At 40.1% G+C, this 23,764-nt stretch overlaps 1 protein-coding gene across 1 annotated transcript in view; it reads right to left on the reverse strand.

Moving 5' to 3' along the window:
• Positions 1–23,764, reverse strand: part of Ndfip2 (Nedd4 family interacting protein 2) — a 63,123-nt gene that overhangs the window by 30,065 nt on the left and 9,294 nt on the right. The gene's annotated exons all lie outside the window — the stretch shown is intronic.

The raw sequence follows: 23,764 nt of genomic DNA on the forward strand, positions 1-23,764 counted from the left end.
ATATTTTTTTAAGCAGGAAAAACATTTTAAAAACGTTAGGCTTTTTACAGTCATTTACATGTTGAGTTTTAAGAAGACTGTGATGCTGACTGTACACATTCTACTCCATACGAGGACTGATAATAGAATAGTAACTGCAATTTGTAATAAGAGCGTCTACTCCTTTCCTGTTCCTGTAATCAGGTTAAAAACATTCTGACATATTCTCCAGAAAGTTCCTAATTGGCATGAACTAAAAATAAGACAACAAAGTGGTAGTTGGTAAAGCCCAGAGAGTAAAACTGTCTAAGAACACATATTCTTGCTGAAGAGCCGAGAGTGCAAACCTTAAAGCATGGATAAATATCCAGGCAGATGTCTGTCACTGGACTTGGAGAATGTCTCTTAGCTATAGACTCTGAACAATCTAACAGAGTTTTAAAGCATGGATAAATATCCAGGCAGATGTCTGTCACTGGACTTGGAGAATGTCTCTTAGCTATAGACTCTGAACAATCTAACAGAGTTTTAAAGCATGGATAAATATCCAGGCAGATGTCTGTCACTGGACTTGGAGAATGTCTCTTAGCTATAGATTCCGAACAATCTAGCAGAGTTTTAAAGCGAAACTGCTGGGGCAGGGCTAGTGAGCCCCAAAAGGAACAGGGTCTAGTGAACTGTAACTGTAAGCAGTCTCCCATGCAGCACCAAGCCCATGCTGCTGCCGTGAGGCCCTGGGGCTAGACACCTGGGCTGGATTTGTCTTTTTAATCAGATAATATGTCTAGAGGTTTAGGAAGTATGTTCTGGTCATTTCAGTAGTCACTAAAGCAAGCAGCAGAGCCTAGGGGATGCAGTCCCCTAAGCTTCCACAAGTTTTCTCTAATATGCTAAGTAACTCAAGATCGAGTGATACACACACATCTCAGAGACAGTCACAATTCTCACAATAAAATGTGCAAATGTCATCACTCAACTATCATGAAGCAGTCATGGTAAGTGCATAAGCAACTATCTGCCTTCTAAATTTACTAAATGATACTTTTTCCAAAACCGCAGACCACTATACAGTACTAAACATAAACTTCAGGGGCTGGAAAGATAGTTTAGTGGTCAAGAGTTCTGGTGATCTCCCAGAGGACCCAGGTTCCATTCCCAACACCCACATGGCAGCTCACAGCTGTCTATAATTCTAGTTCCAGGAGATCCAACACCTTTTCCTGGCCTCCAGGGGCATAGGCATGCGTGTGGTACACAGACACATAAGCAGGCAAACACCAAAACACATAAAAACATTTTAAAGAAACCCACACAGCGGTGGTGGCACACACACTTGGGAGACAGAGGCAGACAGATATCTGTTGAATTTGAAGCCAGGGTAAGTTCCAGGACATCCAGAGCTTCAAAAAAACTCTGCCTGAAAACAAAAACAAAAAAATAAACAATAAATAAATAAATGAATAAATGGGAGGGGGAAGGGGTGGGGGAAGGAGAGAGGCAGCACTGGCTGTTCTTCCAGAAGAACCAGGTGTAATTGTCTGCACTACATGGCCACTCAAAGCTGCCTTCACTCCAGGTTCAGATTAGATGCCCTCTTCTGGCCTCCACAAGTACTGCAAACACAGAGTGCAGACATACATGAAAGCAAAACACATAGAGCTGTAGAAGGGGACTCTATCTGAGTCCCATTGGATTGGTTTCTCTGTCCACTAGGTCTCTGCAGCCACTATGAAATAACTACTCTGAGGCTTTATATCAGTTACAGGTGTTTGGTCAATGACTTAGGCTTCTTATTGGCTAGCTCTCTCTTACAAATTAACCCATTTCTATTCATCTGTGTATCACCACTTGGCTGTGGTTTACCTAGGTGATACCCTGGCATCCTGCCTTCCTGATGGCTACCTGGTGTCTTCTTGATCTTGACTTCCTTCTCTCTGCCTCTTTGTTTGGATTGCCCACCTAGATAAATTCTGCCTGTCCATTTGCTGAAACAGCATTATTCATGAACCAATAAGAGAAACGCACAGCATACAAAATGACATGCTCCATCACATAAAATAAAAATAAAAACTAAAAGAATTAAGTAGCAAACTAATGTAACAAATGCAATTCATATAATCTAATCCTAAAGGATAGATTGTACATAGAAACATTTTGCAATCAATAAAAGTAAAGAAATCATGCACAAATAGGAGGACCTTTAGGATCACTTGAAGGAGGGAAGAAAGACAGAGTGGCATGTATAGCTTAGAATTTGGGTAGGTGGGAGAAATGTTGATGACCTCAAACAACACAAGAAAACACCAACACTAGCTGTTTCTATGGTAGTAGGAAGTCTTTTACATTATTCTATATTTTTATTTTGGAAACATTTCATAATTTTAAGATTCTTTCAAAACTGAGCCAACCAAAGTGTCTTCCAAACTCAACACTAAGAGGACTATTTTCCAGCATAAAAGCAATCAAGGAACACAAAGCAGTGTTCTCGTGTCCTTGTAATAAAACTGCTTCAGGATAAAACTCAGGCAAGCAAAGAAGCAATCAAAACGAAGACTAAAGAAGCAGGAAAGCTACATCCATTTTTTTTAGTGTAGAACCAAGGCTAACTACAGAACAAAAGACTAAGTTAGCTTCTGGTAAACAAAAAGCAATTCTAGTAAACAGAGAAGCAAACCTAAAACCAATGTGAACGCCAGAGCTTGGGAAATAGAGCAGTATTTCCATCACTCTGCCTTTCTGCATAGAAATCTGATCTCTAATATTTAAATCTTCACCACGCAGTTTCAGATTTTACGCTGATTTATGTTTTTTTTTCTAAACTCTTAATTTTAGTGAAATATTACACAGTTTAAGACTTCTGTGGTGCCCTGACATGGTGGCGCATGCCTTTAACCACAGAACTTGAGAGGCAGAGGCAGGGGCAACTATCAGTTCAAGGCCAGCCTGATCCAGTCTCAAAACCTTGATTGAGATTTGAGTAATTAAAATCTGTAGTTCAAATTTTTCACTGTCAAATTTAAACAAGATCCTTGTCTAGTTAGTGTTTCTATTGCTGCGAAGAGACACCACGACACTGCAACTCTTACAAAGGAAATATTTCATGGAGGTGGCTAATTTACAGTGCAGAGGTTCAGTCCATTGTCATCATGGCGGGACATGGTGATGTGCAGGCAGACATGGTGCTAGAGAAGGAGCTGAGAGTCTACATCTTGCAGGCAACAGGAAGTGGTCTGTCTCACTGGGTGTGGCTTGAGCATATAAGAGCCCTCAAAGCCCACGTCCACAGTGACACACTTCGTCCAACAAGACCACACCTACTCCAAGGTCACACCTCCCATTAGAGCCACTCCCCTTGGAGGCCATTTTCTTTCAAACACCACAATCACATTTATACTTTTATTTTTAAAATAGCATAACCTCACTCATAAAAGCACTCCAATTTGTCTATTACATAAACACAAATGAAATAATGCTCATAAAATGTTAGCATAGTTTTTTCTGGCTGATAAGATTTGGGTGCTTTGAATTGCTTATGTCTTTATACTTCTATTGCATATTTTTTTTAAGCTAAGCAAACATCACTTTTTACAAAGTAACTGGGAGAGAAGGAGCACACTATAGGCCAACCCCTGGGAGGCTGAGGCAGAGCAATCACCAATGCAAGGATAGCATGGGTCAGCTAGCAACACAGCAAACTGGACTATGCACTAAGACCCTGTCTCACTAACAACACGATCACTAAAACAAAAATGAGAGGGGAATCACTACAACACACATTTCAAACTAATATTTCCCATTATAACAGTATGCCTACAAAACTGTACTCAAAACAAGAATTCTTATAGGTATTCCTCACAATGTCCTATAAAGAGAAAATAAGAAAAAGCCTATTAATCCAAAGTAGAATAAACATGCTGCATCATTATAACAGAATATAAGCATTTAAAACAGTGTTTTGAAAGAATATTTAACAAACTAAAGAAATTAAAGTCTTGAGAAGTAAATCATGTTATCCCAATTTTCTTTTTTTATGGTGTGTGAGAGAGAGGGGGAGGGAGAGAGAGAGGGAGAGAGAGAGGGGGGGGGAGAGAGGGAGAGGCATAGATGGAGACAGAGACAAAAAGAGACAGGGGGGAGAGAGACAGACAGAGACATAGACAGACAGACAGAGACAGAGAGATAGGTGTGGGCACACACCAGTCATGGGACACATGTGGAGAGCAGAGAACCCCTTGATGGAGCTGGTTTTCTCCTTCTACCTGTTTGTGGTTCCAGGAATTGAATGCAGGTATCCAGGATTTTACAGTAAGTGCCATTAACTGTTGAGCTACCTCACCAGGCCCAGTTATTCTGATTTTAAATAAGGCATAGGGTCATGTAGCACGAATTCTACATTATTGGTCTTAATAATAAAATAAAAAAACCCCAGTCAGATATAGGGGTGAGTGCTGAAAGATCAGAGAAGCAGAGCAGCCAGCCGGCAGTTCTTACCTTCGCAAATCTTCAGACGAATGGGCGGTCCCATCTCTTGGAATCCTCAGACTGAATGCCAGGAGCTCCTGTCTCCTCCCATCTTACACTCCTCTCTCTGCCCAGCCCTAGCACTCCTGCCCCCACCTGCCCAGTGCTGGGTTATAGACGAGTGATCCCAAGTGCTGGATTGAAGGCATGAGCTCTGCTTCTCTTTTAGGCTACATCAACCTCGTGTATCCCAGGGTGGCCTTGAACTCACAGAGATCCATCTGCCTCTGCCTCCTAAGTGCTGGGATTAAAATGTGTGCCACCACTGCCTGGCCTCTATGGTTAACAATTCAAGGATAGCATGGATAGCATGGCTAGCTCTGCACTCTGATCTTCAGACAAGGTTTATTTGTTAAAGCACAAAATATCACCACAGGGTTATTTAAAAATGACTATTCCATCCCCATTATTTCAATTTTAAATAAGACAAAAGGTTGTTTCAAAATAACTGTTAATAAATAAAATAGAATGAATTCTTGAAATTTTTGGATTTTTTTTCATTTTCTTTTTTACTAATCTGTATTTTCCCAAGACCTCTACAAGAAAGATAAAACATGTGTTGTTTGTTTGTTTCTAATATAGCATAAAATGATATATTAAAGAGATTTCTACATTTAAAGGAATTTAAGTTTGCTACATAAGCCAGCTTATATCTGTAAAATTTCTCCTTGGTACTGAACAAGGTCATCGCAGACTCCACATAATATCCAAAACCTTGAACAACCAACTTCAGGGGAAAAATCAAGTCACAGATGCACACAGGAGGCCACTGTCCCAGTCAACACCTTACAGCACTGAAACACTGCACTATCCGCATCAACCTATTTCCGTGTAGTGATCTGCTAATGAAATTCAGCTTAAAGGTCAAAGGTTCCAGACTGGCTCTTTGTTGCATTGCCGCCTATAATAACACTCTTCCCTCTTGGTGTCCTTTTCCCGCAAACGATATAAAACACATATATTCACAAAAGAACTGACCTGACCTTTTCCAAAACATTAACTGCTAACTCCTCTGCCCTACTCTCAGAACTTTACAAAACCATCTCTCCACATACGATGACTCTCTGAAATAACAATGCTACTCCTCCAGTCCCTCCCCTTGACTACAAAACTATCAAAGAGACTACAACTGCAGATCATAAGGCTCTTGAAGTCTGTGCAGTCCACACAGCCTGCCACACCCTTGTGAGGCAGGGTACAAAGATAAGGCAAGTGAGGAGGACATGAGAGCTAGAGTCCCTTCACCTCTTCCTTTTGACTAAGTCTCACTGAGTCAAGAACTTCAATAAAGACCAAACCAACGCAAGACAAAATGACTGTACTCTTGTTATGTTTTGTTGGTCCTTTTTTTTTTTTTTTTTGAGAAACATTTTAAACAAGAGCATTAAAACAGCTAATGAACAATGCTAAGGTCAAAACAGGTCTTCAACCCTTGTGACTTTTGGTTTTTAATCTTATCTTAATCCTTTATAATCTATAAACATGGACTACATCCAGTATAAACCATGCCTTGATCTCACAAAGGAAATTCTTTAGATAAATCTCTGCACCTTATCTTAAAATTTATTCTTTTAAACTTTAAACTTAGGTACAGATTATATCTCTATAACAAAATAACTTAAAGTTACTTACAGCTTTCTTCCAGCTACTATTAGGACATTATAGTGTGCCTATTTAAAAAGTATTATGAGCTCCTTTATTTTAGTTCGTGTGCACTGGTGTTTTGCCTGCATGTATGTCTGTGTGAGGGTGTCAGATCCTCTGGAACTGGGGTCATAGACAGCCAAGAGCTGGCATGTTGGTGCTGGGAATTGAACCCAGTTCCTTTGGAAAAAGACCAGTGCCTTCAATCCCTGAGCCATCTTTCCGGGTCCTAGTGGCCTGTTTTATGTCCTCCACGCTGTGTACACTCTCCCCTGACTAATAAACTCCAGTTTTGCTCATACTCTTCACTCCCAAATACCAGACAAATATACTGAGAAGATCCTGCCTCCTAGTGGAGTTTCTCTCTTTAAATTCTATCTCTGACTTAGTACTGTCTACCTAATCACACACATGCATTTCATTTACATCACACTAACAACAGCAAACAAAAACCTGTCCATTTAAATTACTCTTTTCCTGATTTTTTTTTCTTTTGGTCTCTCTGTAGACCAAGCTGGTCTCAAACTCACAGAGATCCACCTGCCTCTGCCTCCCGAGTGCTGGGATTAAAGGCGTGCGCCACCACCGCCCGGCTCTCTTTTTCTGATTTTTGAACTGTCTCACTATTCATTCCTTCACTGTGGTGATATATTTTTATGATCTAATAAAGTCACTGAAGATGAGAATGCAAAGCTAGCCACAGCCATAGCAGCTGGGCAGTGGTGGAACACACCTTTAATCCCAGGACTCAGGAGACAGAGGCAGATGGATCACTGTGGTGATATATTTTTATGATCTAATAAAGTCACTGAAGATGAGAATGCAAAGCTAGCCACAGCCATAGCAGCTGGGCAGTGGTGATGCACACCTTTAATCCCAGGACTCAGGAGACAGAGGCAGATGGATCTCTGTGGTGATATATTTTTATGATCTAATAAAGTCACTGATGATGAGAATGCAAAGCTAGCCACAGCCATAGCAGCTGGGCAGTGGTGATGCACACCTTTAATCCCAGGACTCAGGAGACAGAGGCAGACGGACCTCTGTGGGTTCTAGCCACCCAGAGCTCATGACAGAGAATCAATCCAAAATAACAGAGCTCACACCTTCAATCCCAGCATTAGAGAGCTATGTAATGAAGAAGCAAAGGGTCTCATGTGAGACTCAGTTTCCAGTCACAGGGAAGACAGGATCTCCATATCAGCTTGGCAGAGGTAAGAGCTAGTGGCTGGGTGCTTTGCTTTTCTGATCTTCAGCTTGAACCCCAATATGTGTCTCTGGGTTTTTATTATTCATGCTAAACTTCACTCATCTCGAAAAGAAAAAATAAAGTAAAAGATGTCTAATTTCATTCTCTGATTCTAATTTCCATTTCTTCCCCAATCCATTACCATGTGGCTTCTACTCAAATACCTCTTACTAAGACTGTTTTGGTGAAAGCTTTACCTTAGCCCCTGGCATCCATGTACCCAAAGAGTCTGGAATGTTCTAATGGAAGTTCCACCTCAACACCCCTCCAAACCCTGCCTCATCTCAGAAAGCCTGCCAAATGATGACCCCTCCCCCAAAGACACTCAAGACCACTCCCACAGGGTATTTAAACTCCCCCCACTCCCAGAAAACAGACACATGGTTTTTTGATCTCTCTTCCCTGTCTTCTCTCTGGGGGGCCAGAAAATCATCTGGGAGGGTTTTATCCATTAAACCTAGGCTTTTTCTAATTCAATTTGATTTGGTCTGATTTGGATTGCTGCTTCCACTGGGAGGCTTATCAGTGTGCAGAAACGTTTTAATGACCTTCTAGTTGTTAATTTTGAATTTTATTTCCAGTTCTCAGCCTCACAGAAATCTTTAACTCTTTCAACACATCAAACTGTATTGGTTAGATTTTAGCTTCCAATCATTCCCTTCTTTTCCTTACTGACTATTAAATCCTGTTCTTTTTGAGGGATCCATATTTTGCTTTAAAGATTGTTTAGAGTTTGAATGAGAATGGCAACCTTAGGCTCATATATTTGAATATCTGGTTCCTAGTTGGAAGAACTGTTTGGGAAGGATTAGGAGGTGTGGTCTCGTTGATGGAGGTGGGTCACTGAGGACTAGTTTAAGGTTTCAAAAGATGCTCTACTGTTCAAGTGTTTTCTACTTCCTGTTTGTAGATTGGGATGGCAGGTCTCATCTGCTGCTTCAGTGGGCTGCCTGCCTGCCTGCCACCATTATTCTCACCATGACACCGCCAATGGTAATGTCCTACCTTTCTGGACCCATAAGTCCCAAATAAACCCTTCCTTCTATAAGTTGCCTTGGTCATGTTGTTTTATCACCACAATAGAAAAGTAACTAAGACTCTTACTTAACACTGAATCCTGAGCAATATATACTATCTCTGATACCTAAGAGTTGGACTGAAGCTAGATAATACATAATGGGCTTGGCTGAGTTTATTTGTAGGCGTTAAAGCACCTAACCTATGGTATTACTGTCACTGCACTGCCATAAGCGTTCATTTGACATTTACAAGTTAGCATGATGCACTCTCTGTCATCGCATATGCTTCTTGAACTGTGGTTCTCAACCTTCCTAATGATGTAATCCTTTAATACACGTTGTCATGGCCCCAAACATAAAATTATTTTGTTGCTGCTTCATAAATAATTTTGCTACTGCTATAAATCATAATGTAAATATCTGTATTTTCCAGTGGTTTCGGGCAACCCCTATAAGAGTGTCATTCAACCCCAAAAGGGGTCATGACCCAGGTTGAGAACCACTGTTCACGAAGACCAGGTAGCTGCTAATTGAATAAACTAAAAAAGAACATGATTTGGTGTCAGGAGATATAAATTAAGATAGATAAGCTTGAATGCATTAATAACTTCATTAAGCTTCATTTTATTTCTGTGATTTGTGTATTTTTACTTATTCAATCAGTCATCAATTAGTTTTACAACCAAGACTTACTAAACCTAGGTTTATAATAATGGCCACAGTGAATAGATTCAATACTATTAATACCCAGAACCTGTAGTTCTAATGACTAAGGAGCTCTAGCGAAAGGCTGTGACAGAGTGCACCTTGTGCTGCAGCAAGGAGAATAAAGGAGAATGACTATATTTGATCATAGGTAACAGTGAACAGTGACTACCAAGGACCAGGCCGAAATGCCATCTTTCTTCATAGAAAGCTGTAGTCTTCCCTTTACAAATAGAGAGAGAGGCTAAGAACAGAATCCTCAAGCAAAACTAAATACAGTGACATTTGTTACTAAGGCATGCTGTTGCTAGTGATTCATTCAGGAAGCAGCAAGTGCCAAGATACCACTACAGACACTACTAAAGGGCTGATCCATCAACATGTTACATGCAAAACCAAAGACTCTCAAAAGTCAAGGTCTAAACACATAAGCTGAGTAACTCTAGATTACCAGAAGACAAACACCCATGTAAACATACACTATGAATCACTCACCCTCTCACCTTCACCCTCTCCCTCTGTCTCTCTGTCTCTCTGTCTCTGTCTCTCTCTGTCTCTCTGTCTCTGTCTCTGTCTCTGTCTCTGTCTCTGTCTCTGTCTCTCTCTCTCTCTCTCTCTGCAATAAACTGACTTACCATATACCAAGTCTTAGTAAGTTTTTAGATTTCAGCTCGCAGCAAATGTCAGTTGAAAATGCAGCAACTTCCCACATAACCCTGCCCCTCATATGCAAAATGTCCTTCCCCATTATCTTTATCCTCTCCAAACTGGCATACTTGTTAAAACTCATGAACCTGCCATGCTATTATTGGCATTCAAAGTTTAGTCTCGCTGTTAATTTTGTAGCTTATGATAAACGTCTCAGGATCTCTATACTCTCACAGTATTAAACAGAGGTTTTACTATACTTAAACTCCTCTTGTATGCCCAACCTCCCCTCTTTCCTCACTAGGACATAGCTGTCGTTGATTTTTTTAAAAACTGTCTCTGAAAATAATGTCTCCAGAATGTCACACAGCTGAAAATCATACAGTACCTAGATTTGTCAATCTAGCTTCTTTTAGTTAGTATTATGCACTAGTGTTTCCTTCATGGCATTTGATATCTAATCACTCATTTTTTTTTGTGAGACAGGGTTTCTTTGTATTGTTTTGGAGGCTGTCGGTCCAGCCTGGCCTCGAACTCACAGAGATCCGCCTGCCTCTGCCTCCCAAGTGCTGGGATTAAAGGCGTGCGCCACCACCGCCCGGCATCACTCATTTTTTGTCCTAAATATATGTAACTGTCTAGAAGAACTATACTTCATTTACCCATTGATGGTATACTAGTTGTTTCCATTTGGGAAATTACGATCAAAGCTGCTCTAAGCATACTTGTGAATACTGTATGTGAACAAGTTTTTGAGAACTTCTGATTCATTTGTTCACTGTTTACAGAGACTGGCTTTTCCCTATTAATGTCGTATTCCTATTGTAATCACTTATAAGTTCCAAGAGGTGTTGTTCTTCCATACCTTACAGACTCTATCAACATATTAACTTACTCCCTAATCTATACATTTTATTTCCTTTTTGTAGTGAAATACGAAACATCCTTTCTGCTATTTTGAAATATACATTATTAACAATAGTTATGTAGCTAAGCAACAAAACAGCAGAACTTATTCTTAGCTAAGTGAACTGTGTGTCAGTTGGCCAGCTTTGTGACTTACTGTCCAAACCACTATTACACTTCCACTTTTCCTAAATAGCAGACATTAGCTTTGGAAGCCCCCAGTTAAAAAGCGGACTCCAAGAAATGACATAACTCTAAAACCACGGAACAAGTGAAGAACACAAACTCAGCTTATAGGTGTATAAATGGGCACAGAGTTTAAAAATAAAATAAAGAAAAAAAAAACCTTGGAAGGAGCAGAAAGAAAATAAGGAAATTTAAGACCCCCAACATACATTAAAGAAAAAAAAGAAGAAAGTTCAATACAGGGGGTGGAAAATATCAGAAACCTGTGACAGTCGGCTCTTGTTTCAACGTGGTAGTGGTCACCTACAGGCCAACCCTCTCACTGCAAGATGTATTGTTGCTTACTATAACTATAAAGTCAGGACAAACTATTAACAAACCTCTAGACATTCTTTTGGGGGGGTGAGACAGGGTTTCTCTGTAGCTTTGGAGGCTGTCCTGGAACTAGCTCTTGTAGACCAGGCTGGTCTAGACAATCTCAATAAAGAAAATGTTCTGGAATATATATGGGGGGAGGGGAGAGAAATATACCCTGCTCAGTCTGTCTAGTGTTATTGTATGCATATATATTTTAGGACTGACTACTTGGTACTGGATAACCAATTGGAGAACTCGTTCCTAAGGAAGAAGACCTCTCCCACTCCCAGCAGGTGCTAATTGCCTGTAGAGCTCTTCTTGGTTGGAGCCCTGTGAGATTTCCCTATCCACCATGGAGTGTCAGTTTCTGCTGCCATTGCTCAGGTCTTATTTAAGCAGCCATAACATCGAGATTTCATGGATGTGGCTTCCTTGTCATATCTAGAAGACACAATCTTGTAACAGACTTCCTACAATCTTTCCATGCCCACTTTCTGAACGTTCCCTAAGCCTTAGGTATGGAGGGTGTGTTGCTAATGTACCAATTGGGATACCACAAGGTCAGAAGTTCTCTGCATTTTGACTAGCCATGACTCTAATACAATCTTTATCTGAAATGATTCTTATGAGAGAAGTATTTCACATGCAGGTAGGAATTACACTAGCTGAGTAAATAAAGTGACATCAGTTGATTCTCCTCCATGATCTCCTTCATGACTTCACTAGCATGGTCAACTGCCTAAGTTTATAGTATCAGGTATGATTTTTCTCCCGTCAAAGCAGATCTGAAGTCCAATTAGACAGTTGTTGGCTACCACCAAGTTATGAATGTCACTCTTTTCCCCTGATGGTCATAGGCGTCACAGCTGGGTCTTGGCAGCCCACATAACACCTTCTAGTATGGAAAAGGTAGCTGTCAGAGAGGAGGCTGTCAGATCAGTTCCAGCTCAAATCCGAAGTCCTGTGTCAGAAATGGGTGGTGTTTTCAGAAATAGGGACTTATCTTCAGTTTCTGGGAGGCAATGAAAAGCAACACCAATAGCCTATGTTGTTTTAGGAGTCTCTGGGACTCCCCAGACCAAAAACTTAAAGGAGGTTTCTCATGTACAGAACTGGAGTTTTTGTTACATAGCCTATAGCTCTTGGGGAAAGCATTATTACACCAAGTGTTATAAACTCATTTAAGGCATTACACACACACACACACACACACACACACACACACTCCAATGTATATTATATACAATTTGGGGCAAATAGCAAATGATTCCCTTGGACCATTTCAAACATCTTTAGAATTATTCATTTACCCTCCCTTCCTGCCCTTCTTTATTGTTTTGGTATAATTCTAATACTGAAATTATGTTCTAAGTAATTAAATTCGTCCTCTAGGTTTGTTGCATAACCTCAAACAGAAGTTCCTATAGATAGACTTCTATCATATGGGATGGTTGAAGAAAATGATTAAGTACTCCCTACTTACAAAATACCTAGAAAGAACTATTCTCCTTTTCATGGTATCTTACTTAGGGTTTTTATTGCTGTAAAAAGACCATGACCATGGCAACTCTTAGAAAGAAAACACTCAATTGGGGTGGTTCGCTTACAGTTTCAGAAGTTATCATCACGTCAGGGAGCATGGCATCATGCAGGCAGATGTGCCGTGCTGGGGCTGAAGAGTGTTACATCTTGCTACACAGGCAACAAGGAAGTCGACTGTCACACGGAGGGAAGCTTCAGCAAAAGAGACCTCAAAACCTGAGACCTGCCCCCACAGTGACACACTTCCTCCAACAAGGCCATACCTCCAAATAGTGTCACTCCCTTTAGGGTCCATTTTCTTTCAAACCATCACATATGGATAGAATAATTTACCCACCCTTACTATCTTCCATCCAGGTACTAACCAGGCCCGACCTTGCTTAGCTTCCAAGATCAGATGAGATCGGCCACACTCACTATCTTACAAATGTTAAGTTGCAACTCAGAAGAGGCCTTATGTAAAAATATCAGAATTAAATAGCAGTATTATGCACAGTATGTATCCTAATAGCAAACATTAATGATATTAGTATTATATAGGTTGTACAGCATACTTTCCCAGTTCAGACTCTGTAAAATTACATATCACTCTATAATACAGTCATATATGTACAATTACACCTTGAACACCCAGAAAAGGTATTCAGCTATTATTCTCATTTTCTTTCCTGTGTATTTGCCTGCTTTGGTTTTCTGAAATAGTATCATGCTATGTAACCCTGACAGGCTTCAACACATAATCTTCTTCCTGCCTTAGTTTCAGATGTAGTCAGATTATATGTGCATCATCATATCTAACTCATTTATTTCTTCCAGAAGTCATGTATTCTATCCTTATCGTCAGGAAGCCCACAACAATTACAAGCAAGTCAGATCTAGTTCCTCCTCCCTACAGACTTCAATCTAGTGAGCAAATATATACTACAAAATAAGCATAAGCTACAATAAGCATAAGTGCACAGTGTTAAAAAAAACATACATAACTTGGAAGTAAAGTGGAGAAAAGGGCAGCAAGGAGTCAGAAAGTGGGAGGACACTCTCTGGAGAAAATAACATCTCAATGCAGACACAGATAAAGACCAGGCCTTGGTCCCAGGAAGGAAGGAAGACAGAGGAGGGGGAACAGTGTGCTTACACCTCAGAAAGCAACGATTAACATGGGGAGCACAAAAGGGGGAGAACGAGAGTAACACGGGGCTGAGGAGTGTACGATACAGTAACAAAGACACAGGGACAAACCAATCATTCTGCTAAGATTACAGACAAAGTCACTGAAGTCTCAAGTTTTACCTCAAGACCCTGCCTCTTGAAAGAAACCATACAAAATGTCACCTGACTTTCACAAAAGCTCTCCTGACATAAAAACAACAAATGACCTTCAAAAGACTGTCATAAAAATATCCATTGGTATTCCAATATCCAACAGATTACATGTCCTCAGACCCCCAAAAAAAATTACTAAAGAGGTTAACCTCAATACACTAAGATTTGTACATAATAAATTGGAGTTTATTTCTTTATTCTCAAATCTGCTGGCCAAGTAGCGTGATTTCTCTACATAATGTGAGGGGTAACTCTGCAGACATCACAGACGAATGAAAACACTGCACATTCCTGAACTTAAAATTATTATGTTATTCCTGTTCAAACAAATCTTAGAAGGAAGCAAGTCAAAACAGTGAAATAATCTGATAGTAAATCTTAAACTACTCCAACATTTCCCAACTTGCACTTGGCATGTCTTTAACAAGAATTTTTACCCACACCTTAATTCCAGCTAAGTGATCAAACTTCTAAAAGAAACCATAACGACATGGCCAGAAATCATAGACATAATGATGGCTTAAAAAAATCACATGGTGGGTAGGACTAGCCTTAATTATAATGATCATGTCGGTAAATTCACATTAATAAATGTCAGCAGGATGTATTCCATAGCTATTTGCATGTCAAGACTATCTATATAGAATATATATAGAATATAGAATACAAACATAATTCCAAAATAATGTTATCAAATACATGTACAACTAGGCAATATTTTAGGATGTGAGTTGGATACTAAGTCAAGAGTAGAAATAATCAATATAAAACAAATAAGGACAAGCTAGAGAGATGGCTTGGTGTTTAAGAGCATTTACTTCCATTGCAGAAGATGCAAGTCCAGTTATGAGCACTCATGTCCTGAAGCTCACAACTGCCTGTAATTCTAGTCTCCACCAACACGGCACTCACATGAAGAAACTCACACAGAGACACGCATAATTAAAAATAGCGTTTAATAAAATCTGCAGTCACTGTCTTAAAATTCTTTTTCTTTTCGAGACAGGGTTTCTCTGTGTAGCTCTGGTTGTCCTGAAACTGGCTTGGTAAACCACCTGCTCTGTCTCCCAAGTGCTGGGATCAGAGGCACGTGCCACCACAGTCAGGCAGGCTGAATCTGAATTTTGTATGTGTTGTCCAATTAAGACTGCCATGGAGTGTGTGCTAGGGAATTGAAATCTCAGCTCATAGTTTACCTCCCCTGCAAGGGTTTAATCAGCTTCACCCTCTGATTCAGTTCAGTCTCCCAGCTTCATATAGAGCCACAAGATCATAGCCATATATTGTAGGCTTTAAGTCAGCAAATCAGAAAAGCCTCTACATAGCTAGGAAACAAGGAGGACCCCGAGAGAAAAACTCATGGTCCCCAAAGACGGGCAGGGGGACAAGAACCACTGAGCAAATGGGGGGGGACAGGAGGGAGATGGAAAGGGGGAGAAGGGGGAGGAGAGCAGGAGGACTGAGACAGGGGAGGAACAGAGGAGGGCAAGAAAGGAGATGCCTTAATAGAGGGAGCCAGTACAGGTTTGGAGAGAAGTCTGGCACAGAGAGAGGAAGAGGTAGAGGATCCTCAGGGATGACCCCAACTAAGAACCTAGGCAGTGGTGGAGAGGCTGCCTTTGATGCCCAACCCCTATAATGAGACTGATGACTACCTTGGTTACCATTCCTAGAGCCTTGACTCAGCAGCAGATCGAAGCAGAAACAGGCACCCACAGCTAAACACTGAGCCATACTCCCTGAATCCAGTTGTGGAGAGGGAGGAGAAATGACAAAGTGAACCAAGATGGAACTGGAGAAACCCACAGAAACAGCTGACCTGACCTAATGAGACCACTCAGACCCTAGTCGTAAAGTGCGGGAACCAGAATTGAACCAAACCAAGCCCTCTAAATGTGGGTACCAGCTAGGAGGCCAGGACAGTCTATGGAACCTCTAACAGTGGAGCCAGTGTTCATTCCTAGGTCACAAATGGACTTTGGGGGCCCATTCCCTATGGAGGGATATTATTACAGCTCAGATACGGAAAGGAGGGCCTGGGCTCTCCCACAAATGATGTGATGGACTTTGATGACCCACCGTGGAGCACCTCACTATCCCTGGGGAGTGGGTGGGGAGTGGGTTGGGGTTGGTGGGGAGCATGGGAGGGTGAGGGAATGGGGGGATGGATATGTAAACAAGAGTGTTTCTAAGAATAAAAAAGTAAAAAACCTGATATATATAAATCCTGTGTGTTACAAGCAGCTAACTCAAGCAGGTAGAACTGATGGGCAAAGGACTAGAGTAGAAGACCCATTTTTAATATTTGTAGCTATTTATGATTACATTTTCTTTACATTCATAAATATTCAATGAACATATACTAGGTTCTACACGAAAGAAAAAGAAAGAAAAGCCTCTACGCTATTGCTGACTCAGATGCTGGCATGTCCTACTGTGGTGGTGGCAATCCCTTAGACTTGGAGGTCTGTCTGCAGTGAACTCAAGCAACAGACTACAGAAAAGGTGAACTGACTTCTTCACTCCAGGCCAGTTTTACTTTCATTTGGCCCTGTGTCTTGCTCCTTACCTGAACCTGACTGTTTTTATGAAATAAAAATTAGAAATCAGAGTTGTCATTGGAGTTCCGTTTTCTCACCAAATTCGAATACAAGTTACTCTGAATTTTGGCTCAACCCAATCCCCACCTCGCAGAAGCCTCATGGTTTTCTTTCTGTCTGAAACCGACAAACTTATGTAGGCCATTATCATACCTGCAACACTCACCCACAAGAACTAGATCTGTTTCAGTCAAGTTTCAGCCTGACTACTGCACCTTCCTCGTGGAAGGGATCCCAAGTAGTCATTTACGGAGGGGTCACATGTCTAATTCAAAGAATAACAACATCCAGTTATTCCCTCAACACAGCTGCAACCTCTACCCCATTAAAAGATGGAAGTTGAGCCGGGCGGTGGTGGCGCACGCCTTTAATCCCAGCACTCGGGAGGCAAAGGCAGGCGGATCTCTGTGAGTTCGAGGCCGGGCTGGACCGATAGCCTCCTAAACAATACAGAGAAACCCTGTCTCGTAAAAACCAAAAAAAAAAAAAAAAAAAAAAAAAAAAAAGACGGAAGTTGAGTCAGTCTGGTAGCCCACACCTGTAACCCTAGACCGTCAGAGGTTGAGAAAGGATAATTGCTCAACTTCAAGGCCCAGCCTGAGCTACAGTATAACTCTGTCTCAGCACAAACTGAGAGTGAGGCAGGGAAATCGATTCCCTTTTGGATCTGGGCTGGTCTACCAGCTGCTTTGACTAAAAGAGATGCAAGAGAAGCTGAATTGTAAACTTTCATGTCTAGACCCTCAGGAAGAATGGCAGCTTCTTCCTCCTCCTATGCTGTGAGAGGCCAAGGCCGTTTTGAGAAGATACGAGAAGACACAAGAAAGCACACAGAGAACCGGGGTGTTCCTGTCAACATCATTTATATTTTCTTTTAAAATGTTTTTATTACCTTTAATTATGTATACGTCTGTGTGCATGTACCCCTGAAGGCAAACACTGCCCAACAAGGGTGTTGGGAATTGAACTCTGGTCCTCTGCAATAATACATACCCTTAACCCCTGAGCCATCTCTCCAGCCTCCAAGATAAATCCACAGATTATCTGTATCACAGTATTTTCATGATCTAAATTATTATTAAATGTTATTGGATATATATTACACTAGTACTAGAATGACAGCTTAAATATACCTAATAAGGGTCTGAATTTGATTCAGCATTGCTCATGAATGCTGAAGTAATTAACTAATTCATGTATATAGATATTTTAATGAGACACATTCAAGTCAATGGCACAGTTAAAATTGTTAGAACATTCACAGAAGTGGCAAGGGGAACTTTAAGGAGCACTGAAAAACAATTTACCCTTGCAATCATAGGAACAGAATATTGATCCTAGAATTGAACATAACACATCAGAGTATTGATGTACACCTTGGTAAACTAATTGGTACACAAAATTTTCAGTGTAAATTTTCTCATGTACAGATTTCCTAAATTTTAAAGGTCTGTTTGAAAGATGAAATAAAAATCAGGCTTTCCCAGAACCTCTCAAGTATCTCTGAGGAAAGCTCTAGATGCTACAGTGGAAAGGCACACACATACATGTAATTCAAGACAACAATTTTTCTAATATTGTGATTCTCAACTTTTCCTTTGCCTTGGTGCAAATGGCAGACCCAAAATTCTTCTAATTACAGATTTAAAGGGATTCCTACATTTAAGAATAAGGTTGTATGAGGCAAATAAACCAAACTAGGCCTTCACATAAAGTAAGGAGAAATATAAGTGGGAGAGAATATAGTATGATTGAAGAATTAACAAGAAAAAAGCCCTGCTACACATCAGCAATCCGTCCATAAAAACGAAAGAAGGAAAGCTCTATACAGGTATGGAAGGACCAATCAAAGAACCTGTGTGCTAACAATTACACACTTCAAACATTAAAACAGTCATCGAGTAGAAACTAATTTCCGGAAAAGAAGTCTGGGTCTGGCAATTAAATATACATCTACACTATTACCTATTCTATCCAAAAGAAATAAGTACATGTTCACAAAAAGACTGATACAAGAGTATTCCTAAGTTTCACTTAGAAGAGACAAAAGCTAAAAATAATCCAAATGTCTCCCAACAAAGGAACGGATAAGAGAAGTACATTCATATGTCTTGTGTATTCACACAACTTGTAAAACTATTCAATAGCAAAAAGAGATGATCCATTGACATTGATAACACAGATCCATCTCAAACCCTTCACACTGAGTGATAGTTTCACAGTTTACAAGCTAGCCATTCTAAAACTAGAAGGCCTGTCTATTTAACGTGGGGAAATCACCTGGAGGATAGGCACTGACCGGCAAATGCTCTAGGAAAACTTTCTGGAGTGATGGTAATATTTTGTAGGATTGCAGTAGGTTTATTTGTAAACAATAATGGTACACACTGGGTATTGGTGTTTCTCAGGGCTGCAGAGTGAGACCTTGTCTCAAATTTTAAAAGTTAAAAAGAGGTGACCAGGTGGTGGTGGCACACACTTTTAATCCCAGCACTCCAGATGCAGAGGCAGGATCTTACAGAGAAACCCTGTCCTGAAAAAAACTAAAAAGAAGACACTAGGTTTGAAGGGAATCCAGTAGGGGGTAGATCTGGAAAAGGGTTAGGCGGAGTAGGGATGAATATGATTAAAATACATAGTATGCATGTATGAAATTCGTACCAAATAAAAAATTCTATGTTTTAAATAGGGACTGAAGACATACAAAAGCATAAATGTAACAAACTTATTTCTTCCAGTTTTCTACATATTTGAAAGCTGTAATAGTAAATGCTAGTGAATGGTGGAATGGGAGTTTAGAAGGAAACCACTGAAGGTTTTTGAGGAAAAAAAATCCAATTTATATTAAGAGATCATGACTCATGCCATGCAAACAATAAACCAAAGGGCAGCTAAACGTCAGAAGGAAGTATTAATTATTTTATAGCATGAAATGCACCACATTTAAGGAACTGGGAAGAATTCGCTTGAGAATAAAGGCAAAGATATCAAAAGAAAGCTTCTAAATATCAGGACTGTGAAAGACAAAGTTCGGTGTCAGCATGACAGAGACTAAAGTAGACAAGAGCTTGGAGGTGTCAGATTATGCAGCTGGGCAAGCTTGAGTGTAAAAAATAGTAATATAAGACAGATAATGTATATTGATAAATTCAAAAGAAACGAAGGTCACAGAAATCAGGAGGGACAAAAAAAGATGATAACTAGAAGCAACATAAATTAAAAGACTATGGGATTTCTTCAAACTGGAAAATGAAAGTAAACAACTACACCTAGAATTCACCATCTACTACATCACCTAGAATGGTCTACTGGGTGAGGCGATCGATGGTCCTGGGTTTGAAAGTCGCAGCATCCTTGGCTAGTATGCTGTCCTAAGCACAGCTTTCAGCTTCCTGATGAGTGAGCCTTCCTTGTGCTTAAGCCCAGAGACATCAGACAGCTAAGGCAAGCACAGAAGCAAATAAAACCAGCATTGCTGTTCGCTACAATGTTAGCTGCTTTCCACAAAATAAACAGATACATAAAAAGTGCCAAGCTGTGATTCAGGTTGACTCAGATGTGATGTTAACTCATCGCTGTGTCCCTCCAAACACTCATTAACCTCACAGAACTTTGGAACAAGGAAAACTACTCATATATGCTGTGTTCCTGTTGCTTTGTGAGACTGTGAGTAATGTCATTTGTTCTGACTTAGGCGTCCTCTGTTTTCTGCCAAAAGTCACGAAACATTAACAGACTAATTCATTAGCTTATGAAAACAGTAGTTATTTCTATGTGCCAGCCTCTGTATCAGTGGTTCTCAACCTTCCAAGTGTTGCCACGCAGTTCCTCATGTTGTGGCGAACCCCAACCATAAAATTATCTCATTGCTACTTCATAGCTGTAATCTTGCTACGGTTATAAATCATAATGTAAATATATGATATGCAAGATATATGACTTGGGACCCCTGTGAAAGAGATGTTCAACACAGCCCCCACCCCCGAGAGAGTGCAACCCACAGGTTGGGAACCACAGCTCTATATGTATTACAGTATTTAGGTCTCAGAATAAACAATACTTATGAGGTTGTACTAATATGGGGAAACAGTGCTTTAAGATGTCAAGTAACTAACCCACTGTTTCAAAACCTGCAAACAGGAGGCTTGGTAAGGTGGCTCAGCGGGATGGAAACAGATGCAGAGGCCCACAGCCAAACATCAGGCAGACCTTGGGAAATCCTCTGGAAGAGGGGGAGGAAGGATTATGGGAGCCCGGGGGACCAAGGACACTGCGGGAAAACATCCAGCCAACTGAGCTGGGCTCACTGGGAATCAGGGAGACTGAACGGCCAACCAGAGAACTCGCACAGGACTGGGCCCTCTGCACATGTGTGGCTCGGTCTTCTTGTGGGACTCCTGACAGAGGGAGGAGGACTGTCTCTGACTCTGCTGCCTGCTCTTGGGACCCCTTCCTCCTACTGGGCTGTCTCACCTGGCTTCAATATGCTAGGAGGAGCCTAGTCTTGCTGCAACTTGGCATGTCATGGCTGACTGATATCCATGGGAAGCCTGTGCTTTTCAGGACAACTGAGAGGAGAGGAGGGAGGGAGGAAGGGGAAACTGATTGGGCTAGAAAATTTAATTAATTAATTACTAAAAATTTAAAGAAGAAAAAAGATGGCTCAGTGTTTAAGAGTATTTAATGCTCTTTCAATGACCAGAGTTCAGTTCCCAGTGCTCACAGCAAGTGGCTCAGGGACTCTCTGGTATCCTTGAGGACCAGCACACATATGGCATACGGTAGACAAAAAAGAAAAAAGGTTTGTTTGTTTTTTATTGCAAACGAACAACCTACATATAAGCCTAGATGACATTAAAGCCTGTTTTGTTGTTGTTGTTTTGTAGTGCTAGAAATGGAACCAGAGCCTTCTGTGCAAACATTCTAGGTCAAGTGCCCTGCCACTGAGCTACATCCCAGCTCCCTAACTTGACTTTAGCATTCCAACCTCCCTTCCTTAGCTGATTTATCAGGAGCAACTAAATTCTCCAGATATAAAAGTACTCAGACCTCTGTAGCACAAATACCTCAAATTATATTTCATAGAAAACTTACACTGTAGAAACATTATCTTAAAATGTAAAGAAAAATATTTTGTGACAAAAGATCAAAAATAACTAGGGTAAAAAAAATCTACTGTCTTTTTAATCAAGAATTTCTCACTACATAGTATGTTAGATGTACTCCAAGAACACCTATTGCTGGCATTCTAGTATATAGTTTGAGAAACTGCTGCTACAATTAACACTGCCAATCTAAATTGTACAAAGTCTTTTAAATCTTTTGAATCTTAGTAGTCAACTTGTTGTAGGTACATGAGCCTTCAAAATAGACAACACCAAAGCCAGAATATAGTTTGGCAGCTGCAAGACAAGTTAACTATTTAACCGTTTGGCACATTGCTCTTTTCCTATCAAGCACAACAACATTTCCCATCAAGCCCAACTTTTTTCCATGAAGTTAGAAGAGTGTCAAGACTTTGTGGCTGTAATTTTATGTACTGTTAGGCATCTGTTATTACAATGGAGAGGAAAGAGGAGGAGACAAACAACAATTTCTATATTCAGGAAGAGTGTCCTGTGCCTCTTATTGTAGTAGGAGACTGAGTATAGACACGAGGTTGTTTTATTCAGCTGTAAGGAATGAAAACACACCATTTACAGCAAACAGGAAGACAGATGGAACTGGGAGATAATATGTTAAGTGAAATAAGCCAGGTTCGAAGAGAAAAATACAACATGTTTTCTCGAATAAGGGGAATCCAGATTTAAATTTATACATACATGTATACATACATGTGTACGTATGATGTAAAAGTACAAAAAAACTTATAAAATCTACTAAACAAGCTAGCTAAGCAAAAATAAAAAAATTCACTTCGTGTTAAAGACAGTAGGTCATTCCGATGGCCCTGGCACACTATGTGGACCTGAGTTTTAGCTCTTTAAATGAGAGTGAGGTAGCATAGCACAGCATTTCTCATTCCTACACATAGTTCCGTATCTCCTACCTAACCATCTCTTCACACACAACAACCAAAGCTGTCCATTAGTCATCCTAGAGTTTCAAAATGAGGCCTGAGCTATAGGCAGTCATAAAAGAGTCATGGTCATCACATAACCTGGGATTCCAGACTAACAACTAGCTACAAAGTCTACTCAAAACATGAAATTCAGTTGTACCAATGCCATGTTCCCAGACAGTTATATAACAGGAAGCCATTCTCAGCAAGCCAAGAGTTGTCCCAGGGACGAACTTACTACGTAACTGCACAAGTGAAAGAAATAAAATGCAAATTTAGAATGTGATAAAATTCGGTAGTGCTCCTGCTTATAAAGAAAAATAATATTCTCCCTAAAATAATTTATTTAGAATGATTGACTTTTGCCCTCTGCCCTTATGGAGTGTGCCTGCCCATTCAAAGCCTATATAGGGCAGCTTCAGTTCTGAAGGGGGAAAAAAAATGTGGTATTTTCAACCTACTTTGAAAGTTAAGAGAAGGAGGAAATATATTAACAATAAAAATAAACAACATTCTACCTGGAGAGATTTTTTGAGAAAAAAAAATAGTTCCAATTAGTTATATCTATAGAAAGCAAAAGGAACAACTTATTAAATTGCTTATTGTTCAAACTATTGTGAGCAGTGACCATGGTTGAACACAATTAGGAAAATCAGACCAAAGAAAGAATTCCTATCAATTTATATTACTAAGAGACACAAATAGAAATGGGAAAGATTTGAAAACTAAAACAGGTATCAATGACAAGATTATCCAAGATGTTTATCAGTAGCATTTCATCTTTGCAAACACTTAGAAAAGTGTTTTTTAAAGTATAATGCTACCCAAAACTAATGGACTTGAAAAGTAGCAATTTTTTCTCAAGCCATTCTGAAAATACTAAAAATTCATAACCTAATCACTTGGCCATGTTACATACAGTAAGTAAACTCTTACCAAAGAAAAATGAAAAATTAGTTATGGTACGATCAGTCTTCCACAGTCCTTGGCATTTGTCAAAAGGCACTTGCAAAAATGCTTGGGT

The sequence above is a fragment of the Mesocricetus auratus genome, unplaced genomic scaffold (genome assembly GCF_017639785.1).
Source record: "Mesocricetus auratus isolate SY011 unplaced genomic scaffold, BCM_Maur_2.0 Super-Scaffold_2245, whole genome shotgun sequence".
NCBI lineage: Eukaryota > Metazoa > Chordata > Mammalia > Rodentia > Cricetidae > Mesocricetus > Mesocricetus auratus.